Source organism: Mixophyes fleayi, chromosome 1, assembly GCF_038048845.1.
Source record: "Mixophyes fleayi isolate aMixFle1 chromosome 1, aMixFle1.hap1, whole genome shotgun sequence".
NCBI lineage: Eukaryota > Metazoa > Chordata > Amphibia > Anura > Limnodynastidae > Mixophyes > Mixophyes fleayi.
Genome location: NC_134402.1, coordinates 199,122,763 through 199,135,766, shown reverse-complemented (window position 1 = coordinate 199,135,766; position 13,004 = coordinate 199,122,763). Strand labels below are relative to the sequence as shown.

The window sequence follows — 13,004 nt, the reverse complement described above, 5'->3', positions numbered from 1 at the left end:
TTAATTTCTCTGGTGCCACCTCTGCTCCTCTTCCTTTATCAGTTGGAGTACCGCAAGGCTCAGTGCTAGGTCCTCTGTTGTTCTCTATCTATACCGCTTCTCTTGGAAATCTAATAAGTTCTTTTGGATTTCAGGATCATCTCTATGCGGATGATACCCAAATTTATCTATCCTCTTCTGATCTCTCGACATCTGTGTTGTCCCGTGTAACTGACTGTCTTTCTGCCATTTCATCTTGGATGTCCTCTCGCCAACTCAAACTTAATCTTTCTAAAACAGAGTAATACCCCATTCATACTGCACCAAAATCCCGGGTCTTGGTGCAGTATGAATTGTACAAGTGAAAAATCCCGGGGTCTAAAAACCCGGGTCTTCAACCCGGGATTTATTGAGGGGTAATTCCCGGGTCGGACCCAGGTTGCCTGCACTATGAATGGTGCAACCCGGGTTTTTGCATAGGGAGAGAGAGAGAGAGAGAGAGAGAGAAAGAGAGAGAGAGGTTTTTTTTTGTGCAGTATGAATGGGGTCAACCCGTGAAATTCCCGGGTCCAAGGTGCAGTATGAATGGTGTTTCTGAGCTGGGATGCTCCGAGCCCCTGCAAAAACCCGGCTTCAAAAACTCGGGATATTGCCAGGGCGGCAGTATGAAAGTGGTATTAATAATATTCCCACCCACCAACAAGAGCATACCTGACATTTCTATCTCTGTTGATAACATGACCATAAATCCCACCCCACAAGCTCGCTGCCTAGGTGTAATCCTTGATTCACACCTATCCTTTGTTCCCCACATTGACTCTATATCTAAATCATGTTACATACATCTAAAAAACATTTCCAGAATTCGCACATATCTCACACAAGACACTGCAAAAACCTTAATTCATGCACTTATCATCTCCCGCATTGAATATTGCAATTCCCTCTACTGGCCTTCTCTAAAACAGACTCAAACCCCTACAACCTATTTTGCACGCTGCGGAAAGATTGATTTTCCTTGCAAATTGTTATTCCTCTGTTTAATCACTCTGTATGTCTCTACACTGGTTGCCTGTTTTCTACAGAATCCAATATAAAATACTCTTACTAACCTACATGGCCATCAACAAAGCTGGACCAACATACATCTCCTCTCTTGTCACAAAATATCTCCCAACTCGGCAACTCTGTTCTGCACAAGATCTGCGTCTCTCATCCACACTCATTACATCTTCCCATTCCCGGTTACAGGACTTTTTCCGGGCTGCACCCACTCTATGGAATTCTCTTCCTCACACAATAAGACTTTCCTCTAGTCTACAAGCTTTCAAGCATTCTGTGAAAACCCACCTCTTCAGACAAGCTTATAATATTCCTCAACCCCCTTTTAACCTCACTACACTACCCTATTACCACCTGTTATACAACTACCCCTTGACCAACATTGTTGTGTGACAGGATCATTTAGCTTATGAGTCACTTTTACCTTTGCAGTCTGGCTAGGCCGACTGCAAATGTAGACTTAACCTCATGTGTCAAACTCCCATTGTCCAATAGATTGTAAGCTTGCGAGCAGGGCCTTCTCACCTCTTTGTCTGTTTTACCCAGTTTGTTTATTAGTTTACTATGTTTGTCCCCAATTGTAAAGCGCTACGGAATATGTTGGCGCTATATAAATAAATGATGATGATGATGATCAGCCCCTACCGCATTGCACATTATAGTCTAAATTCACACATGCATACACAAACATACATACACAAACTGGTCTAGGGCCTGAATTTGGGTTCCAGCCGCCCTAGGCTAATACACCCCCCGAATCATTAAAAGAATATTAAGGAGTATTCTCCAGAATTCAAATTTAGACAGATTATATTACCTGTTCTTTCTTGCAGCTTTGTTGTTGTGTAACTGGCTTCTGGAAAGATGGGGTGCAAAAATTGTATTATAATGCAAAATGTTAACAAACCCTGAATGATTAGGCTTTTTAGAGAGCATGCTTGTGAATACCACATAATACAGAGATCATGCTCCCCACCAGACATTTCAGCACCCCCTCTGCTCCAGTTTTTTCATCAACCATCAGCAGCCAATTCATGACTTCCACCCCGAGCCATTTCATTGCACCCCAGCAGCCAATTCATGACTAAATGTGGATTTCATCACCAATCCATCCCCAGCCATTTCAACCCCCAACCATTTTATCATCCCCCCAATTATTTAATCACCCCCCCAGCCAATTTATTCCCCACTCCCCCAGCCAATTTATCACCCATCTACCCAGTCATTTCATCACATACTCCCCCAGCCAGTTCATCACCCTCCACCCTAGTCAATTCATCACCCACTCCCTCAGCCAATTCATCACCCACCCTCCCAGTCATCATCCCCCTCAGCCACATACTTTCCACTTGCCCATTCATGACATTGGTAAAATGTCTCTTAACCCCCAGTGGCGAATTCATTCCCCCCCCCATCATTTCATCAATCAGCAGCCAATTCATGACTTCCACCTCCACCCATTTCATCACACACCAACAGCCAATTCATCATCCATCTTCCCAGTCATTTCATCACCTACCACCCCAGCTAATTCATCACCCACCCTCCCAGTCAATTCATCACCCACTTGACTAGCCAATTCATCACCCACCCCCCAGCTCCCCCACCATCTACCTTCCACTTGCCCATTTAGAACATTAGTAAAATGTGTGTATGCATAAATGTATCTTAACCCTCAGTGGCAAATTCATCACCCCCACCCATTTCATCACCCACCCCCAACCACCTCTTGTTCGGGTTAGTAACTTTCAAAACCTCCCCCTTTAGACCAGTAGCAGCCCAGATGATTGCAGCCAAATGACTACGACTTATATGAAAAAAAAAATATAGATGGAAAAAAAAAAAAATCAGCGGCACCGCATCCCTCCCTGTTCCCCCAGGACCCAGCGCCCTAAGCTGCAGCCTGATCAGCCTATTGTTTGATGAGCTCCTCCACTAGTCCATTTGAGTCAACATCATATTCATCTATCAATGTGTTGGGATTTGTGAACTGTGGGATGAACTGTGGGATGAAACTGAAGCAAACCCGCACAAAGACGAGATGAACATACAAATCCCACACAGATAGGGCCCTACTCAGAATTGTCATACAAATAACAGTAGATGATAAAATAAATTATATATACATTATATAATAATAATCCTCCTGATGAAGTCTATGTGATGAAACGCGTAGAGGTTGTTCACTATCACCCACTCCTCTTACATTTGAGGCTATACTGTCTTCCCGATCTTTGAGAGTGATCCCTTTGAGAACTTCTGTGTGGAGCCTATTGGTGTTTACCTCATGAAATATTCAGAAATCTACACTGTTAAGCAGTATTCCCTATATCCCAGGATTTCAGATAAGCTTTTAAACTTTTTATACATTGTGAGTGTGCATTTTTTATGATATATGCTGAATAAATTATTTGTATATAAGTACTACACTATATGGCTCTTTCCTCTCATAATACATCGGCTGAGTGGAGTTTGTGAGCTGTGACTTTGCTGTGATCGGTGATCCAGATATACTATATCCACACAAGCTATCTATACATCTGTTCCTGACCTACTAGGCTGATTGGAGGCCACGCTCAGGCATTCCAGATACAGATAAGCTGTTTATTTATACCTGTTTGGTACGCTGCCACCTATTACTTTTTATTACATTTCACGGGTGCCTTTGATATTCTTTCTTTTGCTTTTCTCTGTCTCGGTTTCGGTATATGGTTGGAATCTATTGGAAACTGGACGATATTGATCTTACCAGCTAGACACATACCGTATTTCCCCATGTATAAGACGCACCTTTTTCCCCCAAATTTTGGGTCTAAAAAAAGGGTGCGTCTTATACACTGCAAGTCTTACTAACCTCAATGAAGAAGTCGGCACCTGGATGTGAGAGGAGAGAGGAGTCCCCGCTGGCTGTATGAACTGCGTGTCCCTGCCGGAAGTCCCGCCGCGTAACCGGAAGTAGCGGGTCCGCCGGGCTGTTCCAACTCCAGCCCCTGGTCTCCACCGGAAACAGGCCACAATTGCTGTGATAGGCGCTCCGAGAGGTAGAGGTAAGGCACTCAGCTAGAAGCCACCAGGGCCAGGGGGGACTCTCAGAAGGCAGGGGCACGCGGGAATCTGGAAACCACCAGGAGGGCAGCATGCTCAGAGCATGAGACGGCGCAGGAAAACCAGCCGGCAGTGGGAGACCCCAGTTGTCTCAGGAAGCTTTTTTTTCTCATTTTGGGCCCCAAAATTAAGGTGCGTCTTATTCATGGGTGCGTCATATACTTGGGGAAATACGGTATTTAAGTCTGCATTTCCGTTATACTACAATACTTATTGACTGTCTGGGTGATTTAAACCAGCAAACACTGCTCTATTTGGCGCCACTATTCCTCCTACCTTTGCATATATTGATGATCTATTGTTCGGAGTACCATCCGGTATTTGGGAGGAAGGCTGCCTCTTTTATGAAACAAGTGTTTATTTATATTTATTTCTATTGGACTATATTGTTTTCAACTCACTTATTTTGTGTCCATCATTTATTATATCTGCTGTTACATATATATATATATATATATATATATATATATATATATATATATATATATATTATTATTTAAGCTGTTAAAAAGTTATTATCAATTCCACCAAAAATGTGAAACTAAGTTAGGTCAGAAAAATATTTAGTACTTCTGGTCACAAAGGGGATAGAAAGCTCATGAAAGTAAGGGAAAGTAAGGGAAGAAAGGAAGATTGCTTCACTAATGTATCAGGAATTTAAATGTATGTTTTCACTACATTGCATTTCAATATACAATTATGAATAATGGGTCTTGAGAGTGTTTGATGGCAAAAACAGCTTCCCATTGAAATTTCAGGTTTATACCACCAGTGGCTCAGGCATACAAATACAGTGTGCTTGTGCATTTTAAATGTGCTGTGACTCCTCATAATGGGAAAAAACTCCAAGGGGTAAATGTATCAAGTGGAGAGTTTTCCGGCGGGTTTGAAAAACCAATCAGATTCTAGCTATCATTTATTTAGTACATTCTACAAAGTGATAGCTAGAATCTGATTTGGTTGTTAGAGGCAACATTTCCACTTTTGAAACCCGCCGGCAAACTCTCAGCTTAATACATTTACCCCCAAGACTGACTCCTGTTTTTTGGTACTCTTAGGGGGGTATTCAATTGTTGCTCCGGCCGCCGGAAGAACGAGCGTGTTAAAACTATTACTGATTATACGGTAATTACTCGCTGAATTTCATCTCGCAGCTCCCTGAGCTGCGAGATGAAATTCAGCGAGTAAACTACCGTATTAACGGTTTTTACGCGCAAGTTTACCGTATAAACGGTAATAGTTTTAACGCGCTCGTTTTTTTTACGGTCCGGAGCAACAATTGAATACCCCCTTAGTTGTTTTTTTATATTTTGGTCTGCTCTAGGTACACAAGTAAGTTGACCCTAGGGGCTAGATTTACTAAGCTGCGGGTTTGAGAAAGTGGGGATGTTGCCTATGGCAACCAATCAGATTCTAGCTGTCATTTTGTAGAAGGTACTAAATAAATGAAATCTAGAATCTGATTAGTTGCTATAGGCAACATCCCCACTTTCTCAAACCCGCAGCTTAGTAAATCTAGCCCTAGGTGTTAAACCTACATCTCACTCTAATTTACTTATCTTAACTTCTCCAAGGGGTATATTTACTAAACTGCAGTTTTGAAAAGTGTAGATGTTGCCTATAGCAACCAATCATAGTCCACTCACAACAATGTTTATGGTGGTGTTACATATGGGGGTCCTAACCTAGATAGGCTGTTGTCTGAAAGTTAAAAACCCCTTATCAACATTATTTTAGTTCAAAGGCAAAAATGTAACTGTTATGTAATTTTATTATATATATTGTACAAATATATAATGCTGTATTTACAAACAGTAATAAATGAAAAGAAAATAAATACATTGGTTCAAAATGGAAACAATAATAGTAAAATTCCTCTGGTTCAAGATTGTAAAATGTTAAGAAACTGTTACATATTCTTTACTACAATTCTTCTGCCGACAAATGAAATGCTTACTTAACATTCTCTGACTTTAGCAAATGTCATGATAGGTGACATAATTGCCATCTAGTCCAGTGTTTCGCAACCTTTTTTTTAAAACAAAAAACATACAGTATATCCCTGTGTGATGCTTAATATTTACCATTTAATACCAGCACATTTATTCAAAGTATCCCATAGTATACTAAACATATCCCCCTTAGTATAATGTATACTAAACCATTCTTTATGCACTTAAATGGTTGAATAAGTGCCCTTCCTAATTAGTTTTGTGTATTTTCTACTAACTTCTAATAAATATAATGTTAGTTTTAGTTATATTTAGCAGACTGGGGTACCCCTGAAGGTACCCTAACACAGATAATAAACATAAGTCTAGTCTGGTCTACCTGGCTAAAATGGTGAGGGCATGTACTTGCTCCATTTTTAGACATGTTACACTTTTTGCATTCCTTTTCATATCAGTGATGCCAATGTGATCCCATCCAAACTGCACATGCTAAGGTATGTGCGTTTTTCATGCATTGGTTTGGACTCCATTAATTTATTTGAGTGCTCAGCATATTAAAATTTAAAGAGAACATGCATGAATTGTATGTGTTCAGCAGGACTGCATTCAATTTAAGCATGAAACTGAATGTGACTGGTAGTAAATGAGTTAATGATGAGTGTTAAAATGCCACCCCCTCTCTAATAGTACCCCTTCCAACTCTCACACATGTTTCTGTGACGCAGGGTTGGTGTCACTAGAACTGAAACAGTGGGACAGGTGCTGAGCTCTCTCCCAGGGTGACTGGAAGGGGGAAGGGGTGAGTTTATTCATAAAGGAGGGGGTTTCTCAGTCTTTCGCAGAACCTTGTTGCGTGCAGAAGTAAAGATAGATCTCATTCAATCAATATAAAAACGTCCACAGCAAGCAATTGCCTGTATTACCTTGCATGTATTAAACAAAAAATAGACAGGAGTGTACACGAAATGTGCAAAAAGCTACCCTATACTTTGTAAATAGACGATGCCATGAAATACATTCGGAATTTGCATTCTAATTTGATATTCCACAAGCCCCGTGCAAGTCTGAAAAACAGGGAGTAGCTGTCAATGGATTTGAGCAAAACAAGATGACCAGGGCAATTTAAAATTGCTCTTAGTAAGGATATGATTGACATTTCACCCCTCTGTATCAACTCTGGTAGTTAGATTATAAAATGTAATCTGGGGACCACCCCACACCTCGATCTCTGAAAGAAACCCTACGTATTTAGAACAGACAACAGAGTGGGGGACAGTAGATCACTGGTCACATGCATAGTGATGAAGACATGAGCACCAAGGGTGGCTATATACATTACATGTCATGTTTACGGTCATTAGAAAGAAATAAGGAATGACACAACGACCTATATTATACATAATTAGATATAACCAATGTAATCATTACGCTACAAACAGCGATGATAATACAATAGAAGCAGAACATGAACGAAGTCCATGTACAGACACAAAGACATGCATTGTATCATGTGTTAACCACAAATCCGTTAACATTGTCATTAGCAAAGGCAATTGTGTATATTATTAGTTTTCCTTCCGTTTATTTGCAGTCTAAAAGAAAATACCCTGGAGCAGTCGAGATAGTCAACAGCTATTGCAGCCAGGATAGATTATGCCACTAGCAAGGTGTGTAAATAGCCTGCTGGCAGAGCCCTCACGCAACAGGAGGTAATGGCCTAAAGCCCCAAGAGCCATGGTGGCCATCTTAAACCCGATCTCTGAGGAGAAGCTGATCATTGATATTTTTTCACATCAGTGAGCATCTGACAAGAGACATCTGTAACAAAATAAAACCATGGAACGCTGTACATTCTACTTTGTTACTTGCTGTAACTATTCGATACGTTTTCACAATTTAAAGCTACTTCCCAGACGAGGAGTTAAATTATATATACCTACACAGTGGTTGGATAAACCCCGTCAAATAACTTGACAGAGTTTAGCGCAAGTTAAATTGGAGACGGCAGGAAACTGCAACCACAAAATTTAAGTTAGATCAATGTGGCCTCACAACAGAAAAAGCTCGCGTGGAGGACAACCCGTAGAGCGAAGTCTGCTGCACGCTACTATTGGACTGTTTGGCTGTCAGTCATTCATTCCACCTTTCAGGATTTGTTTATTCTAAGAGGGCGGTGAGGTTTTTGCATAGTGACTGTCAAACAAGCAACTCCGCAGTTCTGTTTCCTAGTATCCTTTCGCTTGAGGCGGGAGGAGAAATAGTCCCTTACTCCCGCCCTCTGGTGTTTTGGGGTGGTCGAGGGGGGGAATACGCGGACATAGAAGAGTGAGTATCGCTGGGGTGATTGTTTAATCGTACATCATTTCAAAGAATAAGTTGGGGGGGTGGGGGTAAGCTAGAAAAGGCTAATACAAAAGAGCAATAGACAAAGTCAGCTAGTGTTTCTGAAGGGTATAATATTGTATGAAACGAGCTACACAAGACAGATCTATCTATCTATCTATCTATATATATATATATATATATATATATATATATATATATATATATATATATATATAAAATTTGCGAGCCGCGGTGTGTGTGAGTACATTATAGTAGCTGGATGAATACGAAACCGCCTTGTATTACGGTGACTGATCTGTTTTATGTAACCGAAACGTGGGGATGGCAACACATTAGAGTTGTGGAGCAGAAAGTCACCATATCTAGGTTTTTTTTTTTTGTTGTAGAAATGGCATGAGTTGTGGGTTTGTAGCAGACGGCCTGGAAATAGAGGGGAGTCTAATGAAGGGGGTTGGGGGAGGGGTGATCTTTATAGGGAGGGGGAGGTGTGGATTTCTTCCTTTTTTCCCCTCCCTCCCCCCTCTTTCTCACTCCCCCCCTCTCTCGTTACATTGTAGCACTGGAACTAGTTACAGTTGCTGTTTCTCAGTCAAGACCACAGACATCTGCACCCCAGAAAAAAAAATACATCCAGCCTGGAGGGGGAGGCACTGGAGGGAACCCCCGAAAATCTATCAACTCCATCTCTGCACCTTTGTTTTTCCTGGAAATACACTCTCCCTGCTTCTTCTGGGAGACTGAATTATTCATTGCAAGCTCCATGAAATCCTGAAATCCTTCTGGATGTTGACTTTCTAAAGAGGTAAATGTATATCTTCTTTCTGCTGGAAAACTTGATTTGTTTTCATTCTGGCAAAATGTGTGATTATAATCTATAGATTTACACTTTAGGCTGGCCTGTATTATACATGGTGTCTGTTTTGTGTCATGTTCACCTGTAATTACTTTTATTATCTAACTTAACATTCTAAGCTGCCAAATGCTTTATTTTTCTGTTAAATTCTAAGTATATTTTTGTCACATGAAGTATAACTGGTATGTGAGAACTCATGTACCATAAACAGTACTGTTATTCTGCTTTGGGCCTCAGTAAATTGATTAGAATTGCATGTATATTTTCTTTTCTTCTTTATTGAACAAATTCTATTTTATGCTGACATAATTTATATTTTTAATAATTTGTATATTTTGTGCAAAATATTTAGAGTTTCTCTACAGTTCCGCATATCTTAACAAACCATCTCCACTGCTTTGTCTCTTTAAACAATTGCATTCTTTTCTTCTTTTTTTTTTTTTTTATTTATATAAAGGTAGGTAGTATTTTCAATTTATTTATCCACTAAACATTCCCACATGAACCGTAATTAAAACTGAAGATCAAAAAACAATGACAAAATTGAAGTGTTAACTTTGGCAAAACCCTCAAAGTTTTCAGCTGTTTTGAGTGTTTATCAGTTAGGTAGTTAACTCCTTTTGTAGGATAGATATATATATATATTTATAAATTTTTGGTAAATTTTAAACATTTCTAGCTCCTCCTTTACTAGCCTGTTTGTAAAAGGCTATGACTGTAAATACACGCAAGCTTATATATGTTTTTGTATTGTGGGTTGTGCTTTTCTAGGGACGCATGGCAGGGGTGTAATGGTGGATGAGAACCTTTTGTCCATAAGGAATTGGTTCTTCCTGAGTGAGTTTGGCAGGCTCAGTTTGTTGAAGGAGGGGAGGGATGAGAGGGAGGTGGTGGTTGTGGAGAGGAGGGGGTGTCTTTCTCTGAGCTACAGAAACATCTGCTATGTGTTAACTGGGTAAAAGAGGGACTTAAGCATTCATCAGAAGGAGAAAAAAAATGAACTTCTGTGAATGATTTAAAATGTCTTTAAATTTGGGGGGAGGGGGCGCCATCAAAGAGTATATGTTGGGTTTAACTGTTTGAGTAAAGCAGATCTATCAGGATATTATTCAGTTAACAAGTGTTCTTGGAAATGCTTCATCTTTGTAAAAATCAACAAACAAAATGTCCGTTTTCAGTGCATAGTTTAGACTGCATACAAAACCCCCATAAAACTTTAGTTGCTTTGCTCTCCATATACAGCAGACAATGTTATGTTCCTTACCACAATCCTGGAAGCAATCGCTGGTACTATATACCTTTATTTCCATTGAAGAAGAACCCATGTAATTTTCATCTCTGCTTGTGTGAGAAAAATGTATACATACTAAGTTATGATTCCTTGCTCAAATAAATAGTCTGGGTTCATAAACAGTGCATTAGCATGCAAATAAATACATTTGCATATATTTATATATCCATGCAATGCACATTTTTTAAATTGGAGCATTGCTCCAATGCAGTTAAAAGCAGACTTGCTGAAGGAATACTCAAACATGGTCTGTCACATTGACATGTGCTTTAGTGCTTCATCACTTAAATTTATCGAAGGACAACCCCATGACTGGAAAATTACATTAAAATGCTCACCAATTTGAATGAGAGAAATTGATGGCCATTTTACAAGCATGTTCCTATTCTCATAAACTGAAAAACATTTACTGTTTATTACAGTTTCAAGTTAAATTTTAGCCTTTTGTTTTTGAAAAGGCTACAATGTATATCTTACAAAATCTGAAGCCTAGCAGTAAATTGGCTTACTTTATTTAGGAACATTCCTAGTTATTGTTTGTTAGATTAGTCATGTTTTTTTGGTTAGTGTCAGATCTGTAACAAAAGCAGTTATTAGGTTGAGGAACCATAAGGAGTTAGAATTTCCTCTGATCTTGAAGTCAAAATAGTAGACTCCATACTGCTGCAGTTCAACAGTGGCACACGCAGGGGGGGTTTCTGAGTCTCTAGAAACCCCCCCTGCGCTAACTAAGTTGCCACTGTCCTATACAGCAGCCGCATCGCTGTCAAAGAAGCGTCTGCGGCGGTGCTGTATTGTATACAGCACCGCCGCAGACGCTTCTTAGACAGCGCCGCGGCTGCTGTATAGGACAGCGCTGGCTAAACGGAGCTGCTGCGCATGCGCAGCAGCTCTCTCTCTCGTGGTTTTTTTTTTTTGGTCTGTGGGGAGAAACCCCCCCCCCCCCCCCCCCGACAATCCTCCGTGCGCCCCTGTTCAAATTGGTTGTATAGAAAAAAAATATCAGCAAACATACCTAGATATACATTTTGTGTGATTCTTTTTGCCTCTGACATGTCTATATTGTGTACCAAAGAGACATATGTGAGTTGAAAAATAACTGCAGCTTCAGTGCATGTAGATTTAAATAAACCATGTGTCACATTTATAAACCTAATTGATTCTTTGTATTTTTTTGTAATGTATGATTCCTTGCCTAGGAAACAACCAAGATTTTTTCCCTGTTTCCATACAAACAGTGAGTGCACATATTTACACACACTTTTAAAAGTACTCAATGCATACTGCTAAATATGCAGATAATTTTGAATCCCATATTCTGGGTTCAGAATTCTGAAAATTCGGGTTTCTATATTAGTTTTCCATGCAGGCTGGGCAGTATGCCACAAATGTCCTAAACTGATCACCATTTGCTATGAAAAATGGATGTTTCCAGTTCCTTTTCCAGTGAACATGACACCCAAATCCATCCTGGTGATAAATGTATTAGAACATATATTCCCCTATGGGGGGAATTCAATTCCCCCCTATTTAGCACGGCATTAAAGTAATTTTAACCCGGCTTTCTGCTCCCAGCTCAGGGATCTGCGAGCAAAAAGCCAGCGTTGAAACTACTGTAATAATGGTAATAATGCGCAGGCCGTGTTACTTTTACCCATAACGCGGACAATTGAATTCCCACCATAAACAACGGTCATGTTAATGGCTAAATGATCTAAAAAAATGTGTGTGAACCTCTATAATATACACCATAGAACAATGCACAATACCAATTCATTAAGTGATTGAATATTGGCATTTCTAAAGACTTATCATGGAAACTAGCTGGAAAGCTCTACATTTTTTGTGGCTTTTACTGTTTGCCACGTCTTTTACAGATAATTAATATGAAATGCACCTAAGCATTCAGTGAAAAACATGGACAGTACTTTTTATGGTGTGTTCGGTAGTCTTATGTTTTAATTGCTAGAGGCTGGATTGGTCTGCTTAATAATATATGGTGCTAGCTCCAGGACATAGATAATCTATCAACTCTGCATCACTGGATAAATACTGGTAGCCTAGTAGCCACAGTGCCTTTTGGGTGAATTCTTTACCCAGCTTTGATACAAATTTGCACTTTATAGTTAGTGATCCTTTTAAACTGGTTGTTCAGGTAGAAAGAGTAAGCATCCAGGTGTTCCCCTCCTGTGTGGCTCCCTTTAGTTCTTCATTGCTTGTGTCACAAGTTCTGAAGGACTTGAGATTGGAAGACTATAGGAGTCCTGGGGTAAATGCATCATCTTGCGATTTATGCAAGTCGCTGGAAATCAGTGACTTTGCAGTAAAAAATTAAAGCAGCGATGGATTGTAAAGGCAAGTTTACCTTTACAATCCATCTGCTGATTCCGGCAACTTGCGTAAATCGCAAGATGAT

The 13,004-nt window shown here is 40.0% G+C and overlaps 1 protein-coding gene across 6 annotated transcripts in view; it reads left to right on the top strand.

Moving 5' to 3' along the window:
• The first annotated feature begins 8,317 nt into the window (after positions 1-8,317).
• TCF3 (transcription factor 3) overlaps positions 8,318-13,004 on the top strand; it is a 112,564-nt gene continuing 107,877 nt past the window's right edge. For 5 of the 6 annotated variants that reach the window (XR_012690843.1, XR_012690842.1, XM_075204769.1 and 2 more), the window contains exons 1-2: positions 8,318-8,423; positions 9,002-9,246. The gene's annotated coding sequence lies outside the window, so the exon portion shown is untranslated. The remainder of the gene's footprint in view (positions 8,424-9,001; positions 9,247-13,004) is intronic. The other variant, XM_075204766.1, reaches the window with a different exon arrangement.